Here is a 10,335-nt window from a genome sequence, read left to right on the forward strand (position 1 = left end):
TGATTAGGTCATGAGGATGAAGCCCTCATGAATGGAATTAATGCCCTTATAAAAGAGACCCCAGAGAGCTTCCTTGCCTTTTCTACCACTTGAGGACACAGCAAGAAGTCAGTCATCCAACCAGGAAGCAGACCCTCACCAGACACTGAATCTGCCAGAACCTTGATCTTAGATTTCGCAGCCACCAGAACTGTGAGAAATAAATTTCTTTTGTTTATAAGCCACCCAGTCTATGGTACTCTGTTACAGCAGCCTGAATTAAGACAGTGTATGAATTATATCTCAATAAAACTTTCAAGAAAAGAAACCCACCCGTATTTATTTCTGGCACACTCCAGTGGTGGTAGCAACACTGGTGTGTAGTGTGGGCCACTAAATGTATGTGGTCTGTGGCTGGGAGTAAATAGTGGGGAGTGTGAACTGTCCCCATGCTATTGGAGAGCAGCTACTAAGCCTTGGGCAGTCCCTATAATAATCAATATCCTTAACCAATAATAATCAAAATGCCACCCAATTCCCAACATACTCCAAAGCCATCTTGGCTACAACTTTGGGCTTTGACCCTCTCGGTCCCCTCCCCTGCACCCTCCTCCCCCGCTCCCTGATCATCTAGGCTGACATATATCAACCTTCAAGGTAGATCAGCAAGCCAGCCTTTCCCCGCCAGTACCTCCTATTTCCAGCAGGTTCTATTGTCCTCTGTCCCCTCAGAGTGAGAAGCCTCCTCATTCTGTGAAGGGGCTTTCAGATCTTCAATTCTGAGAACTCTCAAGGAGGAAGCGACCTTCTAGACCATGAATTGTAGATCTTTATAGATCACTGAGTCTGTATTACTTAAGGATCTTTGTTTTTAAGTATTAAGAACAAATACCCAAAAGTTTGAAATAAAGTAAAAAGATGGTTGTATAACCTTTCAGAATCAAATTAAAACAGTCTGATTAAAGGTTATCTGACTCTCTAGGGGATGTAACTTTGTTTGACTTTGTTATTGATTAGGCCCAGATTCTATAAAGTTAGATGTTAACTTGTAGAAAATTGATTAAGGTGCAAATAAGTTTGTCCTGTGGAGGTGCAAATGATCTTTGTCTGGCAGAGAAGATAATCTCCAAGTATTGACATGTTATTATCCCATCAGCAAGCTTTTCCTGTAAAGGGTCAGATGATAACATTCTAGGCTTTGTGGGCTATACCGTCTCTGTCGCAACTACTGAACTCTGCCCTCGTCGTGTGAAAGCCGCTGACTGCTATGAACAAGTTTGGCTGAGTCCCAATAAAACATTATTTACAGACATTGAAATTTGAATTTCATGTTATTTTCATGTGTTAAAAAACTATTGCTTTTTTTCCAACTACTTGAAAATGTAAAATACATTCTTAGCTAGTAGGCCTACAAAAACAGGTGGTCGGTCAGATTTGATTAGCAGGTTATAGTTTGCTGATTCTTGGCCTAAAGATTTTATTGCCCTGTAGGTTATTAACTACTTTCATATGTAACTTGGAAATTGATTTCAGCATTCTCTTTTTGCACTAAATGTATGTGTGTGTGTGTGTGTGTGTGTGTGCGCGCGCGCGCACGCGTTGGCTTATTTTATCCTCTTGGAACCCCTTTTGCCATCCTGCTGATTCCTTCATTAATGAATTAAATACATCTTTGACAGATGCTCACCTTACATTTCCAATTCATTTGGAATGTGGAGTAGTTTGGGCATCTCTTTTGTTGCCTTGGCTCCCCTCCCCTCCACCAAGTGTTTTATCAAGATGTTGTCCTAAATAAACACAGGTCTGTTCCTAAGAGAAATCCTGATGCGTATGATTTTCCCCACTCTATTATTATGAAGCTCTTTTTGAAACAACATTCTCCTTCACAAGGCCAATGGCATGGGTGGGCTGCATGGATGAAAGGTAATGAGTTAATGACACTGGTCGTGTTGATGCACAGCAGGGCTTGGGTACCAGCAAACCTCAAGCTGCCAGGGCCCACATGGAGGAGAGCAGGGCACCTGGAGCCTCTGAGGGCTCCTGCAGGGCTTCTCCCCATCTCTCTCCTGCATCCAAGCTTTCAGTGCTGCTGGGGACTCGCCCCTGCGGATATATGGTATCATTAATATGGACCAGTGCTCCCTAGAAGACTTGGCTCTGACAAGGCAATGTTACTGTTGAAGTCTTTCTATTGTAAGAGAAATAGCAATGACTCCAGTGGTTGTGGGGAAAAGTATAGGTTCCTGAAGAGGGCAAGTTCACTGGGCGCCTGGTTGTTCTTTGGTTCTGTGGGGGCAGGTGTTAATGAAATGGTCCCTGGGCTGTGGGAGGTGAGCATTTCCCAGCGAGGAGGGGGTGGAAAAAAGGCACCCCTCCCCCCAATTCAAGATGGCCGAGAACACTTTGAAAAAATGCTCATCCTCAGCGGTTGTCAAAGAAATATTGATTGAAACCAGTACCAGCAATGAATGTTATTATTTTTGGCATCTTTCCACTGATTAGGGTGGAAATTGGTATTACCTTCTTGAAAGCATTTTGGCAATAAATATATTAAACATATCAGTGTTTGTCCCAATCACTGCAGCTGGTACTGGGTCCTTAACCAAGTCCGACCTAGTCCCAGAGGTTACAGAGAGAATGGGCTGAAATTTATTATATTTTAAAAGTAGCTACATATTTTAAACTACACAAGTGATACATGAATATATGGCCATTATAAAGCATAAAACATTATGGATAAAACTAAAGTTCTCCCTTGGGACCATCACTCCCATCTCTGAAGTCCTCACTTTTGTCAGTTTTGTGTATCTTTTCAGACTTTTTATTTCATATTTGCTGATATATGTGTCTGCAGAAATGTGAAGTATAATTCTGTGAGGGAGAATTTGGATGTATAGATGATACAATATTTTATGCCTTTTCCTGCAACTTGCTTTTATCACTCAACAATACGCCTTAGACATGTTTTGTATCTGTACATAAAAGCTGCATAGCATTCCACTGAACAAGTGTCATACTTTATTTAACTGATCGTTTATTTTAGGGCAATGGTTCTCAAACTTGTTTATCCCCCATCCCCCTATGCCATCGATAATGGAAGATGTTCACATTCATAACACATTCTCTAGAGATGCAGAGTTAGACGTAATAGCCTGGGACCCTCTGCTCTCACCCTGTCCCTTCTCTTCCCTCTTGGGAATGCATATTGGAATGTAACTGTTGCTATTATTGGGGTAAAACTGAACTCAGTCTTAAAAAAATAAGTAAATCACAGACAGACCTTCCAGTTTAATTACTATTATTGTTAAGCATCTTGGAATGTATCTCATGACTGGTCTCTATGTGCTTCCTTAGTCCCATCCAATAGGAGAGAGAGAAAAACCTCTCCTCCCACTATGAAACTGAATGCTTCCTTACATACTAGGCTATATGGCCATTCTGATTTGGGTCTTCAGGCTCCCGCTGTATAGAAAAAAAATTTCCCAAGCGACCCATCCTAGCTTATGGAAGTCTATGAGAGTGAGTCTTAAGAGTGAAAGAGTGTGAGGGTAATTCGGCTCTTGGGGGTCTGCAAATTGAGACAGAGGCGAGGAGGCGTTCCAGGCACAGGGGGTGGCCGACACCGAGGAACCCCTCGGGACCAAACCACCCCAGCATGTGTCCCACCCACGTTGAAACGTGGAGCTGAGTCCCTGCCACTCGTAGCTGAGGGCCAGGGAGAAGAGAGCCCGACTGAGCAGGACCCACGTGGGCAAAGCGCTCAGGCCTCACTCGTTGCAGAAAGTGCCCGCACGGGGGTAGGGGGCGGGGCGAGCTGTCCGAGGTGAGCAGACAGCTGCCTAGACGCCAGGTGTCAGCAGAGCTGTGTGCCTGGCTCCCCACAGGTGGTCCGGCAGTGGGGAAGGAGGACAGCTCAGGACCCCCTGTGTTGCAGCAGTGATATCAACAGGAGCCAAAAGGATCTGGACTCCAGGGCTGCTCACCTGGGTTGATGCACTTCTTTCTTCGAAGAGATAATAAACTGGAATGAACATCCCCTAGAGATCTCGGAGTATTACAGAAGGAAGGAGCTGTGGCCACAAAGACATTGTCAAGTACTCAGGTGACTCAGGCGGAGTCACACAGTTTGAATGCTAAATGTTCCCTCCCGGTTCTAACCAGGACACCCCAATCAATCACCATAATAATGAGAGTGAACATTTTTTGAGTGTCTACTATGCGTAAACCCTTTTCGCGAAGTCTCTCACTCCATCCTCACAGCCTTACGGGGAGTATTGGCATTCCCATTAGCCTTCCCAACTGGGAGCTTGGAGAGGGGGAGGAGCTTCCCAAGGTTATACCTTGCAAGTGGGATTCGGACTCTGCAAGTCCAGGAATCGGACTCTGAGCCCACCCTCCTCAACTTTCCGCAACAGGGAGAGCCCCTGCGGGGAGGTTGTTGAAAGAAATAAATGAGCTTCCGTGGCTAAGGTCCCTGACACTCAGGAGCTGTTAGGAGGAAGTGCTGTGTGCCTAAACCTGGCTTGCAAAGGAAAGCCCTGGAATCTTCTGTTCACATGGCATATTTACGAGGATCAGGGTAGGGAAGATACGGCTTCCTTAAGAGAACTCCCCAGCTGGTCGGAGCCTCCTTAAAAAGATGGATGCTGGGCTGTTGGCTCTGAAACTTGCTTCCAAATAACAGCAGGCTGACTTCTCTGGTTTTTTTTTTAAATTTTATTATTATTATGATTATCTCTCAAATTGGGCAAACCACTTAACTATGCCTCATGTGTTTATTTTGACAGCTGATACATCTCCTGATTCTCTTTTACAGCTCTACAGAGAAGACCCTACTTATAAACTGAGAACAGGAGAAAAATATTCCTTCCAAGGACTCTTGATGGGGGCAAGATGCGGTCCTGCCCTTCTCTAAGAAGACTCTCCTGAGGCTGCAGTTAGTCTTCCATGTTTTCAACCCTCCCCCCCGCCCCAGTTTGAAATTTAAAGTTGGCTCCTCATTGCCTTCTTGTAATAGAGATATTTTGTTTTGTTTTCAACATGGCTTTCAACATTAGCTCTCTTTTGATAAAATAGCACCTCCAATTCCTTTTGGGAAGCCCTCTCTCCCCAGCTCTCAGCCTTGATTGCACGGAGGCTGATTGGCTAAAGCAATCAGGCTCGTATTCTGGCCAGAGTGATTGGTTAAAAGTTGGCCAAGTAACCTGGTACAGCCAGTGAGACAAGAGGAGGTGACTGCAAGGGCTTCTGGGAAAGAAAGGCCCCTCATTCTCTTGAAGGGTGTAAGATTTAGAATTACACTGGCCATTTTTGCTTCCCTAAGGGGAGAGACTGGAGCTTCAGGATCAAGCCAACAGCATGGAGGCAGAGCATGGACACAAATGCCTTTGGCGATATCACTTAAACTCCTGGATCAAGCTGAGCCTGAAGGTAGATACCTCTGGACTTTTCAAGTCTATGAGTAAATAAAAGCCCTTTTGTGTTTAAGGCAGTTTGGGTTGGATTTTCTGTCACCAGCAATTAAATCAGTCTCAATGATGCATTTGTCAACAGAATACCCCTGAGGGCTGCCAAGGGAGTGGAAGGAGTGTCCACCTGCTTATTGGAGGTTCTATTTGAAGGTGGGACCAATGTGTTGGCAAAAGTGCAGGTGAAGAGGGGCTCTCGTACACTGCAGGTGGAGTGTAAATTAGGGCAGACTTTTGGGAGGGCCATCTGAATATACTGTATGTATTAATCTGGGTCCTTTGAGAAGCAGGTGCCAAGATAAATTAAGTATATGCAAAGATTTTATTAGAGGAAATGCCTGTGTGAAAGAAAACAGGAAGGGAGCCAGGGAAGGCTGGTAAAGTCATCAGACTTGGATGCAAGTCTGACTCCCAGTGATGGAGAGAACGCGGAGGCGTCCTAGACTGTCCTGCAGTCTAAGGCAAGTTCTCTCTCTCTCTCTCTCCTCCCTCAAATTATTCTCAGGCTTGGTTGCCTGGCTTCCCAGCCCACAGCATCTCAGCAGCAGCAACCTAGAAAAGATGGGGGATTCTGTGGGCTGTCAGAGACTGGCACAGTGACACCCAGATATGATAACAGGAGACAAAAATACCTGAAGTTGATGCAGCCCACATGACCCTGAGTCATCAAGAAAAGACTAATCCCCTTGAGTATCTTCTGTTTAAGGAAGCAGGAAAATGTATAATATGGTTTAGAAAGATTTCTATCCAAAGTGGAAAAAGTAGAGATAGTTGTGATGCTTGAGGAATGAGTTTTAGTTTTCTGGAAATGTCATCTATGCAGAGCTCTTCATTTCCCAAAGCTGCCTGATAAATCAGTTAGAGCTGGAAGGGATTGTGTCTCCATTTTACAAAGGAGAAAACTGAAACTCAGAGAGGTTAAACCACTTCCATGAGATCACATGGTAAGTGGCAATGGTGAGATGTGAACCAATTTTTTTTTTTTTTAAGATTTATTTAGTATTTATTTATTTAATTTATTTATTTTTGGCTGTGTCGGGTCTTAGTTGTGCACCCAGGATCTTCGTTGAGGCATGTGGGATCTTTCCTTGTGGCGCGTGGCCTGCTCTCTAGTTGTGGCCTGCGGGTTTTTCTCTTCTCTAGTTGTGGTGCGCAGGTTCTAGAGCGTGTGGGCTCTGTAGTTTGCAGCACGCAGGCTCTCTAGTTGAGGTGTGCGAGCTTAGTAGTTGTGGCGCGTGGGCTTAGTTGCCCCATGGCATGTGGGGTCTTAGTTCCCTGACCTGGGATCGAACCTGCGTCCCCTGCATTGTAAGGCGGATTCTTTACCACTGGACCACCAGGGAAGTCCCCCCAATGTCTTTCTGAAAAAAGTCTTTTAATGAAGTGTAGTTGATTTACAATGTTGTGTTAGTTTCTGGTGTACAGCAAAGTGATTCAGATATATATATGAATATATATATTCTTTTTCATATTCCTTTCCATTGTCGTTTATTACAGGATATTGAATATAGTTCCCTGTGCTATACAGTAGGACCTTGTTGTTTATCTATTTTATACATAGTAGTTTGTATCTGCTAATCCCAAACTCCTAATTTATCCTTCCCCCGACCTTTCCCCTTTGGTAGCCATAAGTTTGTTTCTTCTATGTCTATGAGTCTGTTTCTGTTTTGTAAATAAGTTCATTTGTATAATAGTTTAGGTTCCACATATAAGTGATATCATATGATATTTATCTTTCTCTTTCTGACTTACTTCACTTAGTGTGATAATCTCTAGGTCCATCCATGCTGCTGCAAATGACATTATTTCATTGTCTTTTATGGCTGAGTAGTATTCCATTGTGTATGTATATATGTACATATATATATGTATATATGGCATATATATATATGGCACATCTTCTTATCCATTCATCTATCCATGGACATTTAGATTGTTTCCATGTGTTGACTATTGGAAATTATGCTGCTATGAACATTGGGGTGCATGTATCTTTTTGAATTATAGTTTGTCCAGATATATGCCCAGGAGTGGGATTGCTGGATCATATGGCAGCTCTATTTTTAGTTTTTTAAGGAACCTCCATACTGTTTTCCATAATGGCTGCACCAATTTACATTCCCACCAACAGTGCAGGAGGGTTCCCTTTTCTCCACACCCTCTCCAGCATTTATTATTTGTAGACTTTTTAATGATGGCCATTCTGATCGGTGTGAGGTGGTACCTCATTGTGATTTTGATTGCATTTCTCTGATAATTAGCACTGTTGAGCATCTTTTCATGTGCGTCTTGGCCATCTGTATGTCTTCTTTGGAGAAATGTCTGTTTAGGTCTTCTGCCCATTTTTTAATTGTGAACCCATGTCTTTTTTTTTTTTAATTTTAATTTTTGGCTGTGTTGGGTCTTCATTGCTATGTGCGGGCTTTCTCTAGTTGCGACAAGTGGGGGCTACTCTTCATTGCGGTGCACGGGCTTCTCATTGCGGTGGCTTCTCTTTGTTGTGGAGCACGGTCTCTAGGCACGCGGGCTTCAGTAGTTGTGGCACATGGGCTCAGTAGTTGTGGCGCATGGGCTTAGTTGCTCCGCGGCATGTGGGATCTTCCTGGACCAGGGCTCGAACCCGTGTTCCTGCATTGGCAGGCGGATTTTTAACCACTGCACCACCAGGGAAGCCTGAACCCCATGTCTTTCTGATTCCAGATGTGGTAACACTGAGATGTACCACCCAGATCCCCACCTTCAAGGAAGGGGGCAGAGGGGCTTCCAGCTGTCATCTCCTACAGGGTCAGCCTCAGCTGCAGAGAGCTGCCTTAATGAAAGTCAACTACTTGGGACATCCCTGGGGTGCAGTGGTTAAGAATCTGCCTCCTGATGCAGGGAACACGGGTTCGAGCGCTGGTCTGGGAAGATTCCCACATGCTGCAAAGCAACTAAGCCCGCGAGCCACAACTACTGAGCCTGCATGCTGCAACTACTGAAGCCAGCTCAACTACTGAGCCCATGAGCCGCAACTACTGAAGCCTGCGCGCTCTAGGGCCCGAGTGCCGCAATTACTGAGCCCACGCACCTAGAGCCCGTGCTCTGCATCAAGAGAAGCCACTGCAATGAGAAGCCCATGCACGGCAACAAATAGACCCTGCTCGCCACAACTAGAGAAAGCCCATGCAGCAATGAAGACCCAACACAGCCAAAAAAAAAAAAAAAAAAGAAGGAAGAAAAGTCAACTCCCTTCCAGGGGAGCCCACATCAGTGACTGAGTGGAGTATGCGGCTAAAGGCCTGGCCATTTCAGTCCTATGTGGTCCACTCTGATCGCCTCTGTTTACCCCAGATCTCCCTGCCAGGTGGGCCGATGATTTGTCAGGCTGCATCTCAATTCTGCTTCTTCCTCTGCCTTCCCTTCACAGGTACTTATCCCTAATAAACATCTTCTACTTCAAACCCTGTCTCAGCAACTGCTTCCAGAGAACCCAGTCGGGAGCAGTCGAGGAAGCAAGTGACAAGATGGGGCTTAGAAGCTGGATCGCTTACCTCCAAGCTGGCGATCAGTGGTGGTGTGTGGAACAGACAGCCCCTGGCACGAGGTGGTGTTCAACTGTTCAGACTTCCATGGAGTGAACTGGGAGGGTGAACGGGGAGGGGATGCACTAGTAGGAGCGAGGTATCAGGCAGCTGACGAACAGAGAAGAGTACCTATGAGCATGACTAGATTGTGGCTACTGCTAAGACTTTGATGTTCTACAGAAAGATAATAAACAGCCGAGGGACTTCCCTGCTGGCGCAGTGGTTAAGAATCCGCCTGCTAATGCAGGGGACACGGGTTCAATCCCTGGTCCAGGAAGATCCCACGTGCCGTGGAGCAACTAAAGTCCGTGCGCCATAACTACTGAGCCTGCTCTCTAGAGCCCGCGAGCCACAACTACTGAAGCCTGTGCGCCTAGAGCCCGTGCTCCACAACAAGAGAAGCCACCGCAGTGAGAAGCCCGCGCACCGCAACGAAGAGTAGCCCCCGCTCACCGCAACTAGAGAAAGCCCGTGGGCAGCAACGAAGACCCAACGCAGCCAAAAAAAAAAAAAAAAAATTATATATATATATATATATATATATATATATATATATATATATATAAAATAAACAGCCGAGGACAAGTAACAGGTTCTTGCTCCAAACGTGAAAGCCAAAGAGTCTCTTTGGTTGCAGACAAAGAAGTTCTCATCTCTTGTGGCAGAGAGGCAGATCAAGCCTGGGACTCAAGAGTGTCCGAACTTCAAAGGGAGTTGAGCTCTCAACCAAGGCAGCATGATATGCTACCGTCAAGGCCTTGGTTGGGATCCTGACAATGGGATGGGGTCATCTGGGTGGTGCTCCCAAAGATGTTTCCACCTTGGGGGCCATTATGAGTAATGCTACTATGACCATTCATATTTGAATACCTGTTTTCAGTTCTCTTGGGTATATACCCAGAATTGGAATTGCTGGGACCATATGGTATTTCTGTGTTTAACTTTTTGAGCAAGTGCCAAACCGTTTTCCAGAATGGCTTTACCATTCTACATTCCCACCAGCAATGTATGAGTTTGGTGATATTTTCCTTTTCCTTGGGGAACCACCTTCCTCCTTGGGCCCATGTGGTTCAGGTGGTTGACCCCACCCCTCCTGCCCAGCCATGTGCATCTAAGCAGGGTCTAGCCGACCAGCATATGCCAAAGAGATTGCTTCAAGAATGGGCATGTGCCCTGAGCCAGGCCAGTGAGATTCAACTCTGAATCTAGAACAACCCCTGGACTTTTATTACTTGGACCAATAAATCCCCCATCCTTTATTTATCAAGCCAGCTGAGTTGGTTTTCCTGTCACTCATCACCAAGTGATCACTCTGTATCAAGATT

Source organism: Eubalaena glacialis, chromosome 13 (genome assembly GCF_028564815.1).
Source record: "Eubalaena glacialis isolate mEubGla1 chromosome 13, mEubGla1.1.hap2.+ XY, whole genome shotgun sequence".
Classification (NCBI taxonomy): domain Eukaryota; kingdom Metazoa; phylum Chordata; class Mammalia; order Artiodactyla; family Balaenidae; genus Eubalaena; species Eubalaena glacialis.